Source organism: Phyllobates terribilis, unplaced genomic scaffold (genome assembly GCF_046119375.1).
Source record: "Phyllobates terribilis strain yellow unplaced genomic scaffold, ASM4611937v1 Scaffold_1__5_contigs__length_1240528914, whole genome shotgun sequence".
Taxonomy (NCBI): domain Eukaryota; kingdom Metazoa; phylum Chordata; class Amphibia; order Anura; family Dendrobatidae; genus Phyllobates; species Phyllobates terribilis.
This window is the reverse complement of record NW_027362761.1, coordinates 525,246,118-525,269,992: the sequence shown is the minus strand read 5'-3', so window position 1 is coordinate 525,269,992 and position 23,875 is coordinate 525,246,118.

Genomic DNA, 23,875 nt, shown 5'->3' with positions numbered 1-23,875 from the left:
TCATGGTAATCTGTGGAGAGGAAATACTAACGCCAAGGGCAGCCTCTCCTACAGGCCTAATGTCTTGGGATTCTCCAACCTTCACTGAACAAAGACCGTCAGGGGGTCCCAAAAACCGCAGCGGGACCGCAATCTGATTTTGTGACTGAGTTCTGGCCTCTGCTTTGCTTGACGAACATAGTCATCCTTCATGGATTCTGTACGGAAAGCTGCCTCTACAGGCTGGGGAACAGGAGGTCTTTGGGAGGACAGAACCTGGCGTGATGGTTTACCTCTACGCCTTGCACGTCTGGACTGCCTCTTGAGGTTGGGAAGGGAAGTATTCTGTGGAGCATTGTCATCCTGTGTGGATTCTGTGTGGATTCTGTGTGGGCAGCAGTCTCTTCAGGCTGGAGAACTGGTAGGGTACCTACACACATTACCCATCGGGGCTGCTCCAGGATACTGGAAAGGGAAGCTTTAGCAGAAGCCTCAGGGTTAGGGTCATCGAAGACCATTAGAAAGGTCACCAGGAAGGCCTGCAGGTCAGAGACGATAGGATCCCATGCTTCCCATAAGGGGGTGATCCAATTCAAGGCATCACCCGCTAAGTAGGACATCATGAATGCTACTTTCACCCGATCAGTGAGAAAATAGTGAGCATAGAATTTGAAATGCAGCATACATTGCTCCACAAACGCATGGCTTTGTTTTGGATCCCCATAGTACCGTGGTGGATCCGCGGAAACGAGTGCTGATAGCTCCATTTGTGCTGGTGCGTAAATTGCCTGGACCTCAGCTTGAGAAAAAAAAATTTCTTGGTGCACGTATTCCCCAGACAAGGATTCAAATGTCTCTGAGAGCGAAGGGCCGTGGGGCTCAACGGGAACCATGGACTGAGCAAACTGTTACGCTCGCGCCCGGACTGACTGGCATGAGCGTGATTAGTGATCCCACTGAACCATGAACCGAGGAGTGCCTGGAGGGGCGTAACTAAGTATCAACCCGGTCCGACCAAGGTCGCACGCGCGGCTCAGTCGACTCCGTGAACCAAGGAGGAACCGAGCAGAGGGACCAGGTGCTACTCCAGGTCAGACCCCGGTCACAGCTGTTGACCCACACTGGGGAATGCAGGAACAGGCAGGTTAGACTGGCATATAGACAGGTGGGTACTGGCAAGCACAGCTGGTATGCAGACAGGTGGATATTGACAGGCACAGCTGGTATGCAGACAGGTGGGCAATGTCAGGCACGGCTGGCGTGCAGACAGGTGGGCACAGGCAGGCACGGCTGACATGCAGAGAGGCGGGTGCTGGCAGGGAGGAACGTAGGCAGGATGGGGAACAGTACAGACTGGGATACAGGAACGGAGCCGCAGGTGCGGTAGACAAGCAGAGCGGAGCAAAACCCGCAGGTGCGATAGACAAGCAGAGCGGAGCAAAATCCACAGAAGCGGTGAACAAGCGGAGCAGAGCAAAACCGCAGGTGCGGTAAACAAGCAGAGCAGAGCAAAACCCGCAGATGCAGTGAACAAGCGGAGCAAAGCAAAACTGCAGATGCGGTGAACAAGCAAAGCAGAGCAAAACCCGCAGATGCGGTGAATAAGCAAAGCAGAGCAAAACCGCAGGTGCGGTAAACAAGCAGAGCAGAGCAAAACCCGCAGATGCGGTGAACAAGCGGAGCAGAGCAAAACCGCAGATGCGGTGAACAAGCAAAGCAGGGCAAAACCCGCAGATGCGGTGAACAAGCAAAGCAAAGCAAAACCGCAGGTGCGGTAAACAAGCAGAGCAGAGCAAAACCCGCAGATGCGGTGAACAAGCAAGCAGAGCAAAACCCGCAGATGCAGTGAACAAGCAGAGCAGAGCAAAACCGTAGGTGCGGTAAACAAGCAGAGCAGAGCAAAACCCACAGATGCGGTGAACAAGCAGAGCAAAGCAAAACCGCAGATGCGGTGAACAAGCAAAGCAGAGCAAAACCCGCAGATGCGGTAAACAAGCAAAGCAGAGCAAAACCCGCAGATGCGGTGAACAAGCAAAGCAGAGCAAAACCGCAGGTGCGGTGATCAAGCATAGCAAAGCAAAACCCGCAGATGCGGTAGACAGGACACTGGCTCTGTTCGCATGGAACAGACTGGAAAACACAAGAAGATAGCTGTAACACAGGAGTTAGATACGGAGGCAGGGAAACAGAACGAGCAGAACCAGATACACACAAGGTACTTGCAATGAAGTAGCGAGTGGACACAAAACACACAAACAAAAGTGCAGAGACAACGAGTTGGAGTTAGGTGCAGGTTCAGATACTGCAGGAAAAGGGGAAGGTACAGACATAGAGACAAACAGGTAACGGACTAGGACACTGTTCAGACAGGATCTGAACCAGGAACAAGATACAGGAACGAGCCTGGGAACTCAGCCCCCAGGGTGGTGGAAACTGACTAGAAGTCACAGGTACAGGTAACAGGCCTGGGTATACAGCCCCCAGTGTGGCAGAAGCAGACTAGATACAGGACAAGACCTGGCAACTCAGTTGCACAGAACACACTGAATGAAAGTGTTGCTCAGGCACCTCCTACTGGGTGGAGGGGGTTTAAGTATCCAGTGACTCACAGCAATAGGCTGGGGACGCATTAGGACTGCGCACACTGCAGCTTTAAGAATCAAGAAGCAACAGCGCCGCTGCCCTAAGCCAGCAGGCAAGAGACATACAAACAGCAGGTAGTGGAGCAAAGTGTGCAGCCTGGCCTGATAGGTAAGATTGCGGTCTTGCATGGTGAGAGGTGGTAAGCCATGCAAGCACGCCGCCAGGGATGTTACACAGATAAGTTTGTAAAATGTTAAAATTACATTTCCCAGTGAATGCATTTGTCTTGGTCTAAAGCAATGCAAAAGTACGAAAATGCAGCAAAAACGCTACGTGTGAACATAATCCAAGGTGTGGAGGAGCATTTTTGTTTTTGTATATTTCTTTTGCCTTATATAAAAGTCATTACCCTGGAAAGAATGTTCCTTAACATATTTCCCAAGAAAATCCATTTTGGTTTTGTTTTTGTATGTTTTATTGTGAGTCTGTAAAAGTGGCGTAATACCTTTTGACAACGTTGTTGACACAAGTGACCTGGGAGTCAGATATGCTTCCAGGGATCTTCGCCATGCTGTTCCCATGTCATTTGAGCCCTCTTTTCATCAATTTGGGCAATTTTTAGGCCCTCTGCAGACCGCCGGGGGAAGGCACCTGAAAAATGCTCCAGTTTCCCATAGACTTACATTGGGCTCATTGCTCAGGTTGAGTACCCGAGCATTCCAATTTGCTTGACCCGAGCATCGAGCACCCGAGCATTTTAGTGCTCGCCCATCACTACTCAAACAGCTTGGATTGTGTGCCTCTCCACTCTTCCTCTAGACTCTAGGACCTTGATTTCCAAATGAAATGCAAAATTTACTTTGCATTTACTTCGTGTTGATGACTGCCTTCTGGACATCTGTCAAGTCAGCAGTCTTCCCCATGATTGTGGAGCCTACTGAAACAGATTTTTTAAATGCTTAGAAAGCCTTTGCAGGTGTTTTTTGTTATTTATTCTAATTTACTTAGTAAATGACTTTTGTGTTTTCATTGGCTGTAAGCCATAATTATCAACATTAACAGAAATAAACACTGGAAATAGATCACTCTGTTTGTAATGACTCTATATAATATATGAGTTTTTGTATTAAAGAACTGAAATAAATTAACTTTTTGATGATATTCTAATTTAGTGAGATGCACCTGTATGTGAAAGGGATTATGTGAGAACTTGCCTGAGGTCAAGTGAGTCTTATTTGGCTGTTGGAATCTTCATCAATGTGTTCAGCGAATTCCCCAAAAATTAGACGCAAATTCAATCCTCATCAAATCAATTTGCTCAACATTATTTTTTATCTTAGCAATAATTGGCAAGGTATTTTAGTAATTAATTCTAAAGTAACAATCTAGGTAACATCTAGCTATATATTTCTACTACACAATCCACTGTAAATTATATAAGAGTAGTGTTTAATTGTACCTAACTGTTAACAATTATAGCGCCTCGTTGATTGTATAATTAGTTTTTGGTCTTAAATGAGCAATTTTTTGATAAAGTAGTAAAAGTAAAAAAGCAAATTATAATAAATTACCTTTTTATATAGTAAAGATCTTTTTTTTCTGTTATTCTTATGCTATTTTTACTCTGGCAAGGTCAAATAACTGAAAAAAAAATATAGATGGGTCAGCAAGAGGGGAGAATAACAGGACTGCAGTGAAATGGCGCTCCATTGGCTTTTGTATTGATTCAGAGTGTGTCAAAAGGGTCTTTTGTCGTGCCCCTACCGCAGCATACTAATTTGCTAGATCAAGTCTGTCAGAATATCGACTAGAGGTAAAGAACTACAGTGGCAGCTTTTGTATTTTATACAGCAGGGAGCCTGTGTGTGAAACAGGATTATCAGGGGGTCATGACGAGAGTCAAGGGACGTCCATCACTTCCCCTCTGGTAAAGCAATGGGGCGGGAGTGTGTGTGATTAAGCTGTAGAGGACAGCAGGGAGAGAACTGAACAAGTCAGAAACATGAGCATGTAAATCAGCTTCTCTTCTGTTAACCACCTTCTTCTAATGAGGTATTCAGTCACTTGCTACAAAAATATCCAAACAGCTGTCTGATTCCTAAATATAAAATTCAGCTATAACCCCTCACAAAGAGAATAAAAGAAGGCTTTAGCCAAATTAAAAAAGAAATCAAATATGATTCCACTAGAAGTTGGCAGAATCGTGGCACAAAATAGATTTGATGTTAATAGGAAATCACAAAATTGGAAAATCCGTATAAAATCACTAAATATAACAGAAAACCATCTTTCAAATAATAAAGTAAAAAAAGGAGTTTAAGGCTGTGTGCACACGTTGCGTATTTGCAGCATTTTTGCTCTGCAGATTTGTCACAAAACCTAAAGGGAATCCTGATGCCAGCAAAGTGAATGTGACTTGCAGTTTTGGTGCAGATTTAAATCTGCAGCATGTCAATTCTTTCAGCGTTTTTGCAGCATTTTTTCACCCATTGACTTCAATTAAGTCAGTAAAAAACGCTATACAAATGGAGGTCTAAAAATTATTAAGGATTTGCTGCATTTTTGTAGCATTTGTACTTGCGTTTTCAATGTGTTTCTAGCGTTTTTGGACAGCAATGAATTCATAGATAGATAGATAGAATGATAGATAGATAGATAGAATGATAGATAATAGATAGATATAGACAGACATATATACATACAGACATAGACACAGACAAGCCTATATAGACATATAGACAGAGCAACAGACATATAGACATATACTTGGACAACCTCCCAACATATAACCATAACCATGGACCTTTCCAGTCTGATAATATCAGCTCACAGCTGTCTGCTTTACCTTTGCTGATTACAAAAAATGGTGGGGACCTCACGTTGATTTTCATTCATTTGTTTATTCATAAAAAGCTATCCAATAAGCTCCACAGGTTGCAATTTTATTATATGTAGGGAAGTTATGCAATTATATGTCTATATGTCTGTCGCTCTGTCTATATGTCTGTCTATATAGCTATATACAGTTGAAACCAGAAGTTTACATAAACCATAAAATGACACATATGCATGTTTTTCTCAATATCTGACATCAGAATAATCATTTCTTGTTTTAGGTCACTGATGATTACCATCATTTTTAATATTTGTCAAATGCCAGAATAATGAGAGAGAGAGAGAATGTTTTAAGGCATTTTTATTACTTACTGCAAAGTCAAAAGTTTACATGCAATAAGATTACTTTGCCTTTAAACAATTCTGGACTGCCCATATGATGATGTCATGTGTTTTGAAGCTTCTGTTTTTTCGCAACATCTGAGTTAATTAGAGACACACCTGTGGATGTATTTTTAATGCACACCTGAAACACACTGCTTCTTTGTGTAGCACTATAGGAAAGTCTAAAGAAATCAGCCAAGATATCAGGAAGAGAATTGTGGACTTGCACAAGTCTGGCTCATCCTTGGGTACAATTTCAAAATACCTGAAGGTGCCTCGTTCATCTGTACAAACAAATATATGCAAGTACAAACAAGATGGGAATGTTCAGCCATCATGCCGCTCAGGAAGGAGATGGGTACTGTGTCCCAGAGATGAACATGCTTTGGTCTGACATGTGCATATTAACACAAGGACAAAAGCAAAAGACCTTGTGAAGATGATGGCGGAAGCTGGTAGGATTGTGTCAATATCCACAGTGATACGAGTACTATATCAACATGAGCTGAAAGGCCACTCTGCCAGGAAGAAGCCTTTACTCCAAAAGAAACATAAAAAAGCCAGATTAATGTTTGCAAATGCACACACGAACAAAGTCCTGAATTTTTGGAGACTTGTCCTGTGGTGTGATGAAACTAAAATTTAACTTTTTGGGCATAATGACCATTGTTACATTTGGAGGAAAAAGGGAGAAGCTTGGAAGCCTAAGAACACCATCCCAAATGTGAAACACAGGGGTGGCAGCATCATGTTGCGTGGTTGTTTTGCTTCAGGAGGGACTGGTGCACTTCACAAAATAGATGGCTTCATGAGAAAAGAAGATTATGTGGCAATACTGAAGCCAGGACAGCACCTCAAGACATCAGCCAGGAAGTTAAAGCTTGGGTGGAAATGGGTTTTCCAAATGAACAATGACCTGAAGCATACTGCCAAAATGGTAACAAAGTGGCTTAAGGATAGAGATGAGCGTTGTTCTACTCGAACTGTTCGCCAATCTCAAATTCGAGCTGTTTTGGGCGGTGTTCGAGCCGTTCGGCGAACACGAACAATTTGAGAAAAACTCGGCTGTTCGAGGTTATGTTCGATAACTGTTCGTGCACCAAAATCATAACTGGATTTTTTCTCAGTAATGATGAAAATTAATGTTAATACGCAGTTTGAGTGTACAGCGGGGTGGGGGGAGGGGCAGGGGATGGATCTCTGCAGGAACAATGAAGATCTCCATTTTTTTTTCTCTTTCCCGCATTTGCAGTGGGGAGGTGCAATCTGTTAGCCTATCAGCAGCGCACACACGGAGCGAAGTGCTTTTTTTCACACAAGCAAGGGCATGTGTCATTGGCAGTGTATGTCACATGTCCTTGCCCTATAAGACCAAGCTATTTTCCCCGTCGCCACCATTTTCTCACTGCTGCAGCTGCGTGTTAGACGGCACCGCTGTTGCTGTGTGCGCTATACCTTGTTAATTTCAAGCCAATTTTCGCACAAATCTACAGATAGCTTGGGAGTAGGGAATAGTTGTGATTGCAGTCCTTTTAAGGACTAGGTTACAGCATTTCCTACGACTTTTATCAGGCAGGTCTGTGCTCTTAAATAGATAGATTGTGGGAGTAAAGACTAATTGTAATTGGAGTCCTTTTCAGGACTAGGTTACATCAGTTCCTATCAGTTTTTGCCAGGCAGGTCTGTGCCAGTGCTGTGCAAGTTTTTTTCACAGCATTTGGCTGAATCTAGCAAAGCTAATCCTTTTTGGCCTATTGCAGAGTGTGTTAGTCACTGGAGTAGCCTATCTGTGTTGCAAGATATACCACCTGTGTATAGAATACCAATTTTTTTACTGCACCTAGTGAAGTAAAATCTTTTGGGTATAGCATCATTCTATTAGTCCATCTATACTGACCTCCAGCAGGTTGCAAATTGAACATAATTTTTTTCTGCATCTAGCTCTGAAAAAATATTGGGCTTCTAGCTGTGTGTGGGACTTGTTCTATTAATCCATCTATACAGACCTCCATCAGGTTGCAAACTGAATATATTTTTTTCTGCATCTACCTCCGAAAAAATATTGGGCTTCTAGCTGTGTGTGGGACTTGTTCTATTAATCCATCTATACAGACCTCCATCAGGTTGCAAACTGAATATATTTTTTTCTGCATCTACCTCTGAAAAAATATTGGGCTTCTAGCTGTGTGTGGGACTTGTTCTATTAATCCATCTTTACAGACCTCCATCAGGTTGCAAACTGAATATATTTTTTTCTGCATCTACCTCTGAAAAAATATTGGGATTCTAGCTGTGTGTGGGACTTGTTCTATTAATCCATCTATACAGACCTCCATCAGGTTGCAAACTGAATATATTTTTTTCTGCATCTACCTCTGAAAAAATATTGGGCTTCTAGCTGTGTGTGGGACTTGTTCTATTAATCCATCTATACAGACCTCCATCAGGTTGCAAACTGAATATATTTTTTTCTGCATCTACCTCTGAAAAAATATTGGGCTTCTAGCTGTGTGTGGGACTTGTTGTATTAGTCCATCTATACTGACCTCCATCAGGTTGCAAACTGAATATATTTTTTTCTGCATCTACCTCTGAAAAAATATTGGGCTTCTAGCTGTGTGTGGGACTTGTTCTATTAATCCATCTATACAGACCTCCATCAGGTTGCAAATTGAATATAATTTTTTTCTGCATCTAACCCAGCCAATAGTTTTGGCCTAATACCACAGTTTGGCCACTCAGCTCTGCTCGGTTCCCATCCATTGTTTTTTTGTGCAAACAACTCCAGAGTTGTGAATTAGTTAACCACCAAAATGAGTGGAAAAAGGCCTGCTGCTGGTGGAAAGGGGAATAGGCATGTTGGGAAGGGGAAAAAAGGTTGTGTCCGTGGGGTAGGTGTTAAAGCAACAGTAACATCTGCAGAAGAAAGACCATCTTCCAGCCAAACTAAAATGTCTACTTCTTTTAGCGGACAATGTGATAAGATCCCTTTCTTACGGCCACGCCAATCGATACAAATTCCAGATGAGGCACAAAAACAGCAGGTGCTTCAACGGATATCAAGTGCTCCTTTAAGTGGGCTCTCCTCCACATCAACTTCAACATCACAAATACTCCAGTCCTCAAAGGTGTCACCCCAATCGCACTTGCTTCCTCACAGCTCCCAAATCTCCAGCTGCCCGTCTGAGTATGAGGTAGAACAGATGGTTGAGTCTGCAGAGCTGTTTACTCATACTATAGCCTGGTAATCAGAGGTCGACTCCAGCGCTTCTGTGAATCCAGACGAGGAAATGATCTGCACTGATGCCCAGAATCTTTATGAGTCGGATCCAGGACCAGACGCAGAAGGTTCTGACCATAATGTAGACCCTCATTCCCAAACTGTAACTCCTGTTGGTGGAGACAATGAGGAAGACGATAAGACTCAAATACCTGATTGGAGCGACAACTTTAGTTTTTTGTCAGGGCAGGAACAGGTTGGCTCTGAGGACGACGGGTGTGATAACGCACAGGGTGATGATGATGAGGTTGGAGATCCCACTTACTGTCAACCCACAGTCAGCCAAGAGATGAGGTCAGCAGAGGAGGTGGAGGAAGATGCTAGTGACGACGAGGTCAGGTTGCGCCTTCCTGGACAGAGACGTAGTACTGGAAGCACGTCAACAACTGCATCCTCAAACACAACTCTGCCTCTCACCACAAGTCGTGGTGGCTCTTCAGGTCACATGGGTGCTAAGCCTTGCATAGCCTGGGCATTTTTTCAGATCGATAAAGATGACCCAACTCGTGTTATCTGTAACATTTGTCAGCAAAAGCTAAGTAGAGGCCAAAAAATGCATAGTTTGAGTACTTCATGCATGAACCGGCACATGGACATGAAGCATAAGTTGCAGTGGGAAGCTCAGTGTGCTACAATGCGGCCTAGCCGGCCGGGCCAACCACCGTCTGCCATATCTTGTGCATCCGCGGCCTCTTCATCCTCTGTGACTGGGGGGACAGCAGTCACACCTGTTTTGGGGCGCAGACCTGCCACCTCTTTACCCGCAACAGCCAGCGTGATTGGCAGGTCATCATTTTCTTTGGAGGTGGTAACACCAGCTGGTGTTGAGCGCTGTCCGACATCGATAGCACCACCTTTGGATCAAGGCAACCTAACATGTCCGCCTGCATCTTCCTCACAGACCGGCAGTTTGCCGGGGACACCCTTATCAACCCCGTCTAAGCACAATAGCCAGCCCTCGGTCCCTCAGATGTGGACAAGTAAAAGACCATTTCCTCCTAGCCATGAGAAAGCTAAGAGGTTGAATTTCACCATCTGCAAGCTCTTGGCTACAGAAATGCTGCCTTTCCGCCTGGTGGACACAGAGGATTTTCAAGACCTTATGTCCGTCGCAGTGCCCCAGTACCAGATGCCCAGTCGGCACTACTTCTCAAAGAAAGGTGTGCCTGCGCTCCACCAGCATGTCGCACACAACATCACCGCTTCTTTGAGAAACTCTGTGTGTGACAGGGTGCATTTCACCACAGACACTTGGACGAGTAGGCATGGACAGGGGCGTTACATGTCGCTGACTGGGCACTGGGTAACTATGGTGACAGCAGGACAAGGGGCTGCTGTCCAAGTCTTGCCGTCCCCACGAGTTGTGCGTCAATCCTCTTTATGTCAATGTTCCTCCACTGCTTCTGCCTCCTCAACCTCCTCTCGGTCTTTCACCTGCACCCAAAGCCTGTCTGGTCATGCCACAAGCTTTCTAACTGCGCAGAAGGGATCCTGCACACCTCCTTACTATGCTGGCAGTAGGGCTCAACGTCATCAGGCGGTTTTTACATTGAAATGTCTGGGAAATGTGAGTCACACAGCTGAGGAGTTGTGGTCAGCTCTGGAGAACCAATTTCATGAATGGTTGTCTCCACTGGACCTGAAACCAGGGAAGGCCGTGTGCGACAATGCTGCAAACCTGGGTGCGGCCCTTCGCCGGGGCAATGTCACACACGTGCCTTGTATGGCTCACGTGTTGAACCTGGTTGTCCAGCAATTTTTACCCCACTATCCCAGACTAGATGGCCTTCTGCAGAGGGCACGGTCGCTGTGTGCTCACTTCCGCCGTTCGCATCCCGCAGCTCAGCGACTTACATCTCTACAGAAGACGTTGGGCCTGCCACTTCACCGGCTAAAATGCGATGTGCCTACCCGGTGGAATTCAACTCTGCACATGTTGCAGCGACTGTGGCAGCACCGACAAGCCCTGGTGCAATACGTTCTGACGTATAGCCTGGGCCAACGAGATTCAGAGGTGGGGCAAATCACGCTGGAGGAGTGGTCTCAGATCAGGGACCTATGCACCCTTCTGCACAGTTTTGAAATGGCGACGAAGATGTTTAGTGCTGACGATGCCATTATCAGCATGACTATTCCGGTGATTTACATGCTGGAGCACATGTTAAACAGAATTCGGAGTCAGGTGGTGGCACAAGAGGAGGTGGAGGAAGTAGAGGAGGAGGAGTTGTATGCGGAAGGGCTAACATCTGCAAGGTCCAGACGGTCGGCAGCACCAAGGCGGCAGGCATGTGAGGGTGGGGGAGATGGTTTTACCAGGGCGCATGGTAGCAGCCAAACTAGTGAGGAAGGTGCAGGAACCCAGGAAGAAGTGGAGGACGAACTGATGGAAGACTCATCAGATGAGGGAGACCTTGATCACATTTCTGTTGTGCGAGGTTGGGGGGAGAGGACAGAGGAAGGAAGCATGATTGTTACCTCGCCACCAACACAACAGGGACTTGGTGCTCCTGGATGCGCAACACACATGAGTGCCTTCTTGCTGCACTACCTGCAACATGACCCTCGAATTGTGAGAATTAGAAATAATCCTGACTACTGGGTTGCCACACTGTTAGATCCCCGGTACAAAAGTAAATTTGCAGAAATTATTCCTGCCATAGAAAGGGATGCACGCATGCAGGAGTATCAGCAGAGACTGTTGCAGAATCTTACTTGTGCTTTTCCACAAAATACCAGTGGTGCACGTAGTGAATCTCACAGTTCCAACTTGCCAACCGTGGGACCGTCAAGTGTTCAGCACTCAAACCGTAACAGAACCACAGTATCTGCTGGTAACATCAATTTTGCGGAATCATTTCACCACTTTTTTAGCCCATCCTTTGCAAGGCCACAGGAGACAAGAAGTCTGACACATAGTCAACGCCTAGAGACGATGGTACAGGAGTATCTCCAAGTAAACATTGAAGCCACGACTGTGTCACTGGACCCTTGCTCTTTTTGGGCTTCCAATCTGGATAAATGGCCGGAGCTAGCCACTTACGCCTTGGAGATCTTGTCATGCCCCGCAGCCAGCGTTCTGTCTGAACGTGTGTTCAGCGCTGCTGGTGGTGTGCTGACAGATAAGCGCACGCTGCTCTCCACTGATAATGTAGACAGACTCACGTTCATAAAGATGAACAAATCATGGATCCGAAACGACTTTTCTACCCCTGTGTCATCCTGGGGAGAGTAAAAGCTTGATGATTGGTTAAAATCACCCTACCAACCGTTTTAAGCTTTCAAATTACTAATCATGTTTATCTGTATCTTGGCTGGAAAATAATTTGGGCTTTGTAGCAGTGTGCAGCACTGATCCTATTAGGCCATCTATACTAAAGCTTCACCAGATCACCAGATTTAAAATTAATAATAATTTTTAGCTGCATCTAGCCCAGAAAATAATTTTGGGGCTCCGAGATGCGAAAGACACATAAGTGCCTTCTTGCTGCACTACCTGCAGCATGACCCTCATATTGTCAGAATTCGAAGTAATCATGACTACTGGGTTGCCACACTCTTAGATCCCCCAAACTTTTCGATCAACCTTTTCATTTTAATAAAGACCAAAAAAATGGTCATTTTTGAAATTATAAGCATTAGCAGGTTGTTAGAAACTGAAATCAAACAGTTTTCAACTCAAAACTTTATTCTAGGTGATGTTACATTTTCACATAGGACCCCTTGTTCGAAAGGAGCTTCTGAACTCTCTCGTCCATTGAATTTGTCAGGTTTTGGATGGTTTCAGCTTCAATTGTTTTGCATGAGGACAGAATACCCTCCCAGAGCTGTTGCTTAGATGTGAACTGCCTCCCGCCATCATAGACACTCCTTTTAATGATGCTCCAAAGGTTCTGAATGGGGTACAGGTCAGGGGAGCATGGGGGTCACACCATAAGTTTGTCCCCTTTTATGCCCATATCAGCCAGAGATGCAGATGTTTTATGTGCAGCATGAGATGGTGCATTATCATGCAGAAAAATGATCTTGCTGTGAAATACACGGTTCTTCTTCTTGAACCATGACAGGAAGTGCTGTTTGAGAAAATCCACATACATTATGGAGTTCATCTTTAGCGCCTTCAGGGATCCTAAAGGGGCCGACAATCTCTCTCCCCATGATTCCAGCCCAAAACATTACTCCACCTCCTCCTTGTTGACGCTGTAGCCGTGTTTGCGTGGGGTGTCCATCAACCAGCCATCCTCCACTCCATCCATCTGGACCATCGAGCGCTGCACGGCACTCATCCGTGAACAAAACAGTTTTGAAATCAGTCTTCATGTAATGTTTGGCCCACTGGAGCCGTCTCTGCTTGTGTGAAGTGGATAGAGGAGGTCGACAGGATGGCGTATGCACAGCTGCAAACCTCTGAAGGACCCTGCATCTTGTTGTTCGGGGGACGTTGGAGGCACAAGCAGCTTCAAAAACTTGTCTGCTGCTATGACAAGGCTTTTTTGCCGCTGCTCTTTCAACCTGACGTAATTGCCTGTAGGAAAGAGTCCTCAATTTGCCTTTATCAGCACGCACACGTGTGTACTGTGAATCAGCTACATACTTCTTGATTGCCAAGACACTTCATCCTGATCATCGCACAATGTTGATTGTAGTCATGCCTTGACCTAAACACTCCACAATTTGTTGCTTCTCAGCAGCCGACACATCCTTTTTCTTTCCCATCTTGGCAGAAAATGTAGGCTGCTTAATAATGTGAGACAGCCTTCTTAAGTAGTCTTGCCTTTCATTGGACACACCTGCCAAACTAATTAGCACAGGTGTCTGCAATTGCTTACAGTGATATAAAGAGCCCTGACACACATCACCATCAATGAGTTTAACTGACAAACAAACAAATTCTTCCCTTATCACTCCTAAACACTTTTTGCATAATAATTTGGAACGCAGTGTACATGTGCTTTTCCACAAAACACCAGTGGTTCACGTAGTGAATCTTACAGTTCTAACTTGCCAACCGTGGTCTGTATGGAGTTGTTCAATAAAGGGCCCAAAATTAAGATAACATAGATGGGATAGGTCTCTATGAATAGGAATTCCTAAGTATTTGATACTCTGTGAGGGCCAGGCAAAGGGAAAGTTGGACTGGATGGAATCCTATATGGATTTGGGGAGGGAGACATCGAGGGCCTCAGACTTCGCTGCATTGATTTTAAAATTTGACCATGTAACAAAGTGATCTATTTCAGCCATAACAGCATGGATGGATATATGTGATTGAGTGATATATACTAGGACATCATCAGCAAATAGAGAGCACTTGTACTCGGTGCCTCCCACCTCAATCCACCTAATATTGGGGTTATGGCGAATTGATGAGAGCAGGTGCTCCGTCACTAGGATGTATAAGAGAGGGGACAGAGGACATCCCTGCCTTGTCCCATTGGTGATTGTGAAAGGTGATGAAAATGTTCTGATGCACCCCCTGGGCCTTGGGACACCCGGAGCCGGACCCTTTTTGGTGGATGCTGGTGGTTGTAGTCTTCGTGGCGGCGACCCGGTTCCGTGGCTCAGGGTGGTCAAACCAGTGGCGGAACTATTTATGTGGTTTTGATGTTTAAATGTCCGACTACGCCACCCGTGGATTGCGGTCAGAGTGAACCGCCGCTGCAGGGCAGACCGCTAAGGCTGGTGTTGTGGGTGCAGCAGAGCGTAGCATAACTCCCCACGGGAGGAGTATAGCCTCAGGGCAGTGCATGCGGAGGATGGGGGTGATGGTGCAGGGCAGCAGCAGTAACGACACGGAGTCAGTGATGCAGTCCAGGGCCTTTACTCACAGTTCTTATTATCCAGACCACGTCTGCAGGTAACGGCTGCCCACGTCGTACTGTGCTCACCAGGTGAGGGGCTCAGACAACTCCCAGATAACTTTGGAGCGCTTCACAGGACCCCCTTTGTGTGTCCTTTGTCTGGCCTTTCTTACCAACCCTTCTGTCCGGCTGCCTCGGGCCTCCTCTTGGTAAACTTGGCGCCAGTTTCCCTGACCCTATGTGGTGCCTTCCTAGCGGGTGTAGCGAGGGGCTGTGCTACATAAAATGTCACAGCCTCTGGTTTCTAGCTGAGGGTCGTTTCCTGCCTCCACTAGTTTCGGGGACCGGTCTCCCCCTTTGGCCTGACCCCTCCACGCAGGTGGATTCGGGCGTGCGGTGGCGACTCGCCCGTCCGCACCCCTGGAATCCCTTCATTCCTCGTTCCTGGAGCCTTCTCCGCTCCTCTTCCTTCCTTCTCCCTCTTCCAGGCCTGGGCCTCTGTTACTAGGCCCGCCTCCAGAGCAGAGCTCATGCAGAGCCCCTGCTCCCTGCCACTTCTGCACTGAACTAAGATGGTGCCCACCTTTTATACTCCCTTCTCAATGCACCCAGGAACTGCTTCCTCCCTGCTCCTGCACTACAGGGTTCCCCTTCCTCAGTGTTCCCTCCCCCCACTCCAGCCAGGGACAGGGACTGTCGTGCCCATCTCAGGGGCATATTGGTCGCCCTGCCCCATGGCAATGTGGTGTAATGCATGCAGGTGTCGGGTCCTGATCCACACTCCATCCTTACCTGAGAGTGAGATATCACACCTCTGGGTGAGGTGCAATACCTCTGTAGCAACCGAGCCCTCAGGGTGCTACAGTTCCATTTATCTTCAGCCTAGGTGACGTATTGTGATACAGGGCCGTGATTTTGGCTATAAAAGGGTCCCCTAGACCCCTACCCCAAGCTTTTTAAGAGAATCATATATGGCGTGCCAGGAGACTCTATGGAATGCTTTCTCAGCATCCAACGAGAGTATCTAATTACAAATTTTTAACTGCATCTAGCCCAGGAAATACTTTGTGCCTAGTAGCAGTGTCTGCTAGTCAGCGGATTATCCCGGCTGTTAAGCAAGCTACACCACCTGTAGTTTAGACACTTAATTTTTTCAAAGGAAATGCTTCGGGACCATGGGATACTCAGTGAAGAGCATCAGGAGGCACCCCAAGGCATAGGGGCTGGGACTGGCAGTAGGATGCCTTGCGGTGGACAGCCGAGCTCGATCCTTATAAAAGCTTTTTAACTGCAGCAGCTTTAGTGGACGCTACTGGAGCTGGAATTACGCGGCTGCTGGCATGAGACTTGCCCTCCAATAGATCCTTGTAAATGGATTTAAAGTGTATTCATTCAAAGTAGAGAGACAATTTAAATTAAAAAGCTTAGAGCTGCCTCCACCACAGGGGGGCTCGCTCGACCCACCAGCGGACAGGCACCAGTATTGGGAGAGGGGGGCTGGCCATCAGGGTTCACCGCGGCTCTGGCACAAACCCGGCGACACGGAGGTGGCACGGGCAGGAGCGGACTGAACGTGTCGGCTTCTCACTTTTTGGATTTTAGAAGGGCATGACATGCCTATATCTGTGTCTCCCCCTCCTTTTACTCCTCCACCTCTTTTATTTTCGCATGACTATATGTACTTGTCACTTTTCCATGTGTTATTTATGTCTTCTGAGCAGTTTGTCAGCTTTTGGACACCTTTGAAGGTGTTTTCTATGTGTTTCTATGTGTTTTTGTTTGCCTGCCATTGGTTTTAACGGTGTTCAAAGGTGTTCGATGAACAGTTCGACGAACAGTTCGGCGAACACACGGGTGTTCGACGAACCGAACCGAACTCGAACACTACGGGGGTGGCTCAACACTACTTAAGGATAACAAAGTCAATGTTTTGGAGTGGCCTTCACAAAGCCCTGATCTCAATCCTATTGAAAATTTATGGGCAAAGCTGAAAAGACAGGTGCGAGCAAGGCGACCTACAAACCTGTATCAGTTACACCAGTTTTGTCAGGAGGAATGGGCCAAAATTCCAACCAACTATTGTGAGAAGCTTGTGGAAGGATATCCCAAACGTTTGACCCAAGACATTCAGTTTAAGGGCAATGGTACCAAATACTAATGAAATGTATGTAAACTTTTGACTTTGTAGTAAGTTATAAAAATGCCTTAAAACATTATCTCTCTCTCATTATTCTGACATTTGGCAAATATTAAAAATTATGGTAATCCTAATTGACCTAAAACGGGAAGGGTTTATTCTGTTTGCATGTCAGATATTGAGAAAAACATGAATAGGTGTCTTTTTATATAGAATATGTAAACTTCTGGTTTCAACTTTATGTCTGTCTGTGTCTATATGTCCGTCTCTATCTATCTATCTATCTATCTATCTATCTATCTATCTATCTATCTATCTATCTTTATCTACTATCAATCTATACTGTATCTCTATAGAATTCATTGCTGTCCAAAAATGCTAGAAAAACACAGGTGAAAAAATGCATAGAAAAAGCATGAAAAATGCAGCCGCTGTGTTTTTCCTGCCAAGAGATGCAGAAATGGTACAGAAATTTCTGCATCCATATATTGAACGTGTGCGCATACCCAAAATAGGGAAAAGGCTTTTTTTGTGTAAATTGAACTAATAAAGGCTAGATCTAGCCATAAACCAAATTACAAAACGAATACTGTAATACTGTTCTACTGTAATTAGATATTACCCTAAATTGGAATTAATCCCAAAATCTAAATCTTTCTTCTATTTACCATTAAAGGGATCGTCCGACTGCAAATATGCGTTTTACATACTGCCAGCCACATTCTGACTAGACATAACTGGCCTTGCTTAATTCACTTTCATTGAGCAAGGCTGAGGATGTCTAGTCGGCGCGTAATCTCATGCATGCAAATCACATACTTGTGGATGTGTGCCTGCTGTTCCCAGCACCGGCACCAGAGAATACTCATATCGTGCAGTGAGGGTGATGTGAGGATTGGCAAGTCTGCTGTCACATAGAGTAACTGCAGACTTGCAGCCTAAGGCTGGACAACCCCATATTCTGATGTTAGAACTTGATAGCAATGCAGAGATGTATGCGCTTTTTTTAATACTGCTTATGCTTTCATAGAAAAAACCTGGGAGTCTGAACTGAAACGTGAATTGGTGTGCATGCAAAATGTAAATGCATGTTCACATAAGTCCATTAGACAGAAAAAAACAAAGACAAAAGCACAATACACAAATACCCAAAAGGTAAATGGATAAATCGCAAAGTGCATCAAAATAATGATAAATAATAAAGGGTACTTAGTTAACATACATTTTGACCTTTTGGGTATCTGTGTATTGTGCTTTTGTATATGTTTTTTTCTGTAAAAAAAATTAAAAAGTCCTGGATAACCCCTTTAGCAATGAAAGTTTTTGTTTATTAGCAGTCATTCCCGTATAATTCTTTACATGTGATAGGAGCAAATATAGACAGTAGAAAACATCTTCTATTACTGTATAGGTCATGTATACTTCTTTTACTACTTGTTGAGTCATTATTATAATTATGCTTGCACATGTGATCAGTTGTAAATTATTTATGCACTTTGCACTTTATCATACTTTGTAATGTATGTGGATTGAGTTTGCTTTTAGAATATGAAATGGCCCAGGTTTTTAGATCTATCTATTTATTATATATTTAAATTTTATGATTGATGTAGAAATTTTCATTCTGTTTATTATGGATTTATCATTCACTATCTTTCTTTCTATGTACTGTATCTATCTATATATCTATCTCATATCTATGTATCTATCTGTTTATTATTTTTCTATATTTATTATTTATTAAAGGCTTGACAAAGGCTCACTTGCTCTTGAGCTGACACGTTGTCACCTTTTTACATGGGTCAATAAATACCCCAGTTTTGGCATGAAATCTGCTATTGAGTGCTGCCCACTTTCTTTGCTTTTATTTCTACCATACACTATGTACAATTATAGGCAATTATTTTTACCATATCATAAATTTTATGCAGATTTTCTTACTCTAAGCTGTAATGCTTATTGAGTGAAGTAGATCCGGTGATTTGTATTTGTGTATTGAGGGTGGTGAGGCCTACGGATACAACACCCTTTATAAAGGTGTGAAGAATTATTAGGCAGCTTGTGTCCTCAGGAAAATTGGGCAAAAAAAAAGAGATTTAACTGACTCTGAAAAGTCAAAAATCATTACAAGTCTTACAGAGTGATGAAGCAGTCTGGAAATTACTAAGATATTGTGGCATGATCACAGAACCATCCACAGTTTTGTTGCAAATGGTCAACCGGGTCTAAAAAGACGTGTTGATTAAAAAAGACGCACATTAACTGCTAAAGATCGGAGAACAATCAAACGTAAAGCGACAAGGAAGTCATTATTCTCCAGTGCTGTCATATTCCAGAACTGCCACCTCCCTGGAGGCCCAGAAGAACAAGGTGTTCAGTGCTTAGAGACACGGCCGAGATGAAGAGGCTGAAACCCGACCACCACGGAACAACTTACAGAAGTACAAGGTGTTCAGTGCTCAGAGACACGGCCAAGATGAAGAAGCGGAAACCGACCCCCACTGAGCAAGACACAAAAATATAAATGTCAAGACTGGGACAAAAAATATCTGAAGAAAGAATTTTAAAAGGTTTTGTGGATTCATGAGATGAGAGAGATGCTTGATGGACCAGATGGATAGGTGCCAGATGCCAGCAAGATGGAAGTGGGGTACAGCTATGGACTGGTATTATTAACGATGAGTTAGTTATTATTATTATTATTTATTATTATAGCTCCATTCATTCCATGGCGCTTTACTTGTGAAAAAGGGGGTATACATAGCAAATACAATTACAATAATCTTGAACAAAAGCACGAAGACAACTGGTACAGGAGGAGAGAGGACCCTGCCCGTGAGCGCTCACAATCTACAAGAGATGGGTGAGGATACAGTAAGTCGGGGTAGAGCTGTTCGTGTAGTGGTATGGTGGAGTGATGGTTACTGCAGGTTGTAGGCTTGTCGGAAGAGGTAGGTCTTCAGGTTCCTTTTGAAGGTTTCCACGGTAGGTGAGAGTCTGATGTGATGGGGTAGAGAGTTCCAGAGTAGGGGGGATGCAATGGAGAAATCTTGTATATGATTGTGGGAAGAGGAGATAACAGGGGAGTGGAGAAGGAGATCTTCTGAGGATCGGAGATTGGGGGCAGGTAAGTACCGGGAAGCTAGGTCACAGATGTATGGAGAAGACAGATTGTGGATGGCTTTGTATGCTAAAGTTAGTGTTTTGAACTGGAGTCTCTGGGCAATGGGGAGCCAGTGAAGGGATTGACATAGAGGAGAGGCAGGGGAATAGTGGGGGTACAGGTGGATTAGTCAGGCAGCAGAGTTTAGAATATATTAGAGGAATGCAAGAGTGTTAGAGGGGAGGCCACAGAGCAGGAGATTGAATTAGTAGAGGCAGCAGATGATGAGGGCATGCACTAGTGTTTTTGCAGATAGGAAAATTTACATTTTTCATTTAGTTGTATTATGCACACTTATAGTTGCCCAATAATTTTGCTCACATATATATTCTCCTATGAAAAGAAAAAAACACTCTTTCACTTTCTTAATTTATCTATTTATCTATTTAGCTATCTATCTACAATATCTATCCATCTACCTGTACACAAAGTTCATATATTTTGAGCACCTTGTAAATATTTTATTCTCCACAACATTCTCTAATTCCTCTATATCCACAATGCCCTTGGCAATGACATCCTGTATTTTACACAAAGTAAAGCAAAAAAAACTCAAGTATTTTAATGCCGCCTCTCTTTTTTGTAAACCTATAACCTGTATTATTCAGTCATCGCATACGTTGCAGCAATTTGAGTCTGTTCTTTGGAAAGATCTTCCCATATTTCTGTACAGCATGACAGAAGAACTTGTTACATTTACATTCCTTAGTGTTTCCTATTATGGCACTTACCTATGTTTAAGTTTTATTACCTGGGAAGGGAAGTGTACTAGTACAAAGCTTTCAAAGAATCATTGTGCACGGAGTGAAGAGCAGAATATTGTGGGTCTTTGGGACAGAATTCATTATAAAACGGTTAGTCACTGAAACATTATGGAAAATACGCATTCTAGAACCTGAATACAATTGTGACACCTCACTGCATAATCATTGTGTTTTATAGAGAACATGACCAAAATAATGAAGCTTACAATCTAATATCTCTGTAACAGACAGGAACTGTCCACTACTTTGATACTGTTGGCCCATATTTAGAGTAGGTGATTAATGTCATATAGGTCCTCCCATAAGCAGCTTCTACCTGAACCGGTAGTAGCCAAATAATAATAGTTTATTAATAGTGATGAGCGAGCACTAAAATGCTCGGGTACTCGTTGCTCGGGTCGAGCAAATTGGAATACTCGGGTACTCGACCCAAGCAATGAGCCCAATGTAAGTCTATGGGAAACTCGAGCATTTTTCAGGCGGCTCCCCCCGGCGGTCTGCAGAGGGCCTAAAAATTGCCCAAATCGATATGAACATTGCTCAAATGACATGGGGACAGCATGGGGAAGACCACTGGAAGCATTTTTGACTCCCAGGTCACTTGTGTCAACAACGTTGTCAGAGGTATTACGCTTCTTTTACGGACTCACAATAAAACCTATAAAAACGAAACTAAAATGGATTTTCCTGGGAAATATGTTAAGGAACATCCTTTCCAGGGTAATGACTTGTATATAAAGCAAAATAAATAACCCAAAACAAAAATGTTCCTCCACACTTTGGGCTATGTTCACACGTAGCGTTTTTGATGCGTTTTTTCACTTTTGCATTGCTTTCAACCGTGACAAAAGCATTCACCAGGAAATGTCATTTTAACATTTTACAACCTTATCTGGCCATATGGTGTGTGAGATATCATCAGACACATCGTGTTTCATTTATGAAGGAGGGACTCTGAAAGTCACAAAGCCTATTTTTATAGGGCCATCAGGCGACCTTTACTATTCTTAAAGGGCCAGCAGTCAGCCCTCACTATTCTTAGAGAGCCATCAGCCGGCTATGTTTTATTGTTCCCATTACTAAAGAGTGGGTCTCCTATACTGTTATTGCGTATGCAGTATGTGGCAGGGCTGCCCAAAATTTGGACTGCACCCCAATACCCCTTTGAAGAGACTTAGAGGAGGGCCTCCTGAAAACAATGTTCCCATTATTAGGAAGTAGGTCTCCCATTGTGTTTACCTATGCAGTGAATGCAAGGGTTGCCAAAAATTTGGAGGCACTCCAATGCCCCTTGAAAGAGACGTGGAGGTCAGAGGGCCTCCTGAAAACAATGTTCCCATTATTAGGAAGTGGGTCTCCCAATGTGTTTGCCTATGCAGTGAATGCAAGGGTTGCCAAAAATTTGGAGGCACTCCAATGCCCCTTGGAAGAGACATGGAGGTCAGAGGGCCTCCTGAAAACAATGTTCCCATTATTAGGAAGTGGGTCTCCCATAGTGTTTGCCCATGCCGTGAAAGCAAGGGTTGCCACAAATTTGGAGGCACTCCAATGCCCCTTGGAAGAGACGTGGAGCTCAGAGGGCCTCCTTAAAACAATGTTCCCATTATTAGGAAGTGGGTCTCCCATTGTGTTTGCCTATGCAGTGAATGCAAAGGTTGCCAAAAATTTGGAGGCACTCCAATGCCCCTTGGAAGAGACGTGGAGGTCAGAGGGCCTCCTGAAAACAATGTTCCCATTATTAGGAAGTGTGTCTCCCAATGTGTTTGCCTATGCAGTGAATGCAAGGGTTGCCAAAAATTTGGAGGCACTCCAATGCCCCTTGGAAGAGACATGGAGGTCAGAGGGCCTCCTAAAAACAATGTTCCCATTATTAGGAAGTGGGTCTCCCATTGTGTTTGCCCATGCAGTGAATGCAAGGGTTGCCACAAATTTGGAGGCACTCCAATGCCCCTTGGAAGAGACATGGAGGTCAGAGGGCCTCCTTAAAACAATGTTCCCATTATTAGGAAGTGGGTCTCCATTGTGTTTGCCTATGCAGTGAATGCAAGGGCTGCCAAAAATTGGAAGGCACTCCAATGCCCCTTGGAATAGACGTGGAGGAGGGCCTCATAAAAAAATGTTCCCATTAGAAAGGAGCGAGTCTCCTATACTTGTAATGCCCGTTGTTACGCTCACACCCAGACTGTTTGGCGTGAGTGTGGTTAGTGGTCCCAATGGGCCACGAACCGAGGAGTGCCTGGAGGGGCGTGACTAGGGACGTCGCCAGATCCGACCACGGATGCATGGCGGCTTAATCGACTCCGTGGTCCAAGGAGGGATGTGGGAGGTGGCCCAGGTGCAACTCTAGGTCAGACCCCGGTCACCCAGCTGTTGACGCACACCGGGGAATGCAGGAACAGGCAGGTTTAGCTGTTATGCAGACAGGCGGGAACTGGCAGGTAGGTAAACAGGCTGGATAGGGACCAGTACAGACTGGGATTCAGGAACAGAGCCGCAGGTGCAGAGGGAAAGTGGAGCAGGGCAGAGCCGCAGGTGCAGAGGGGAAGGGAGCAGGGCAGAGCAGAGCCGCAGGTGCGGAGGGGAAGTGGAGCAGGGCAGAGCAGGGCAGAGCAGAGCCACAGGTGCGGAGGGAAAGTGGAGCAGGGCAGAGCAGAGCAGAGCCGCACGTGCGGAGGGGAAGTGGAGCAGGACAGAGCAGGGCAGAGCAGAGCCGCAGGTGCAGAGGGGAAGAGGAGCAGGGCAGAGCAGAGCCACAGGTGTGGAGGGGAAGTGGAGCAGGACACAGCAGAGCCGAGCCACAGGTGTGGAGGGGAAGCGGAGCAGGACAGAGCTGCAGGTGCGGAGGGGAAACAGAGCAGGGAACAGCCGCAGGTGCGGAAGGGAAGCAGAGCAGAGCTACAGGAGTGGACAGACAGGACAGGGTTCTGTTCACATGGAACAGACAGGGACAGG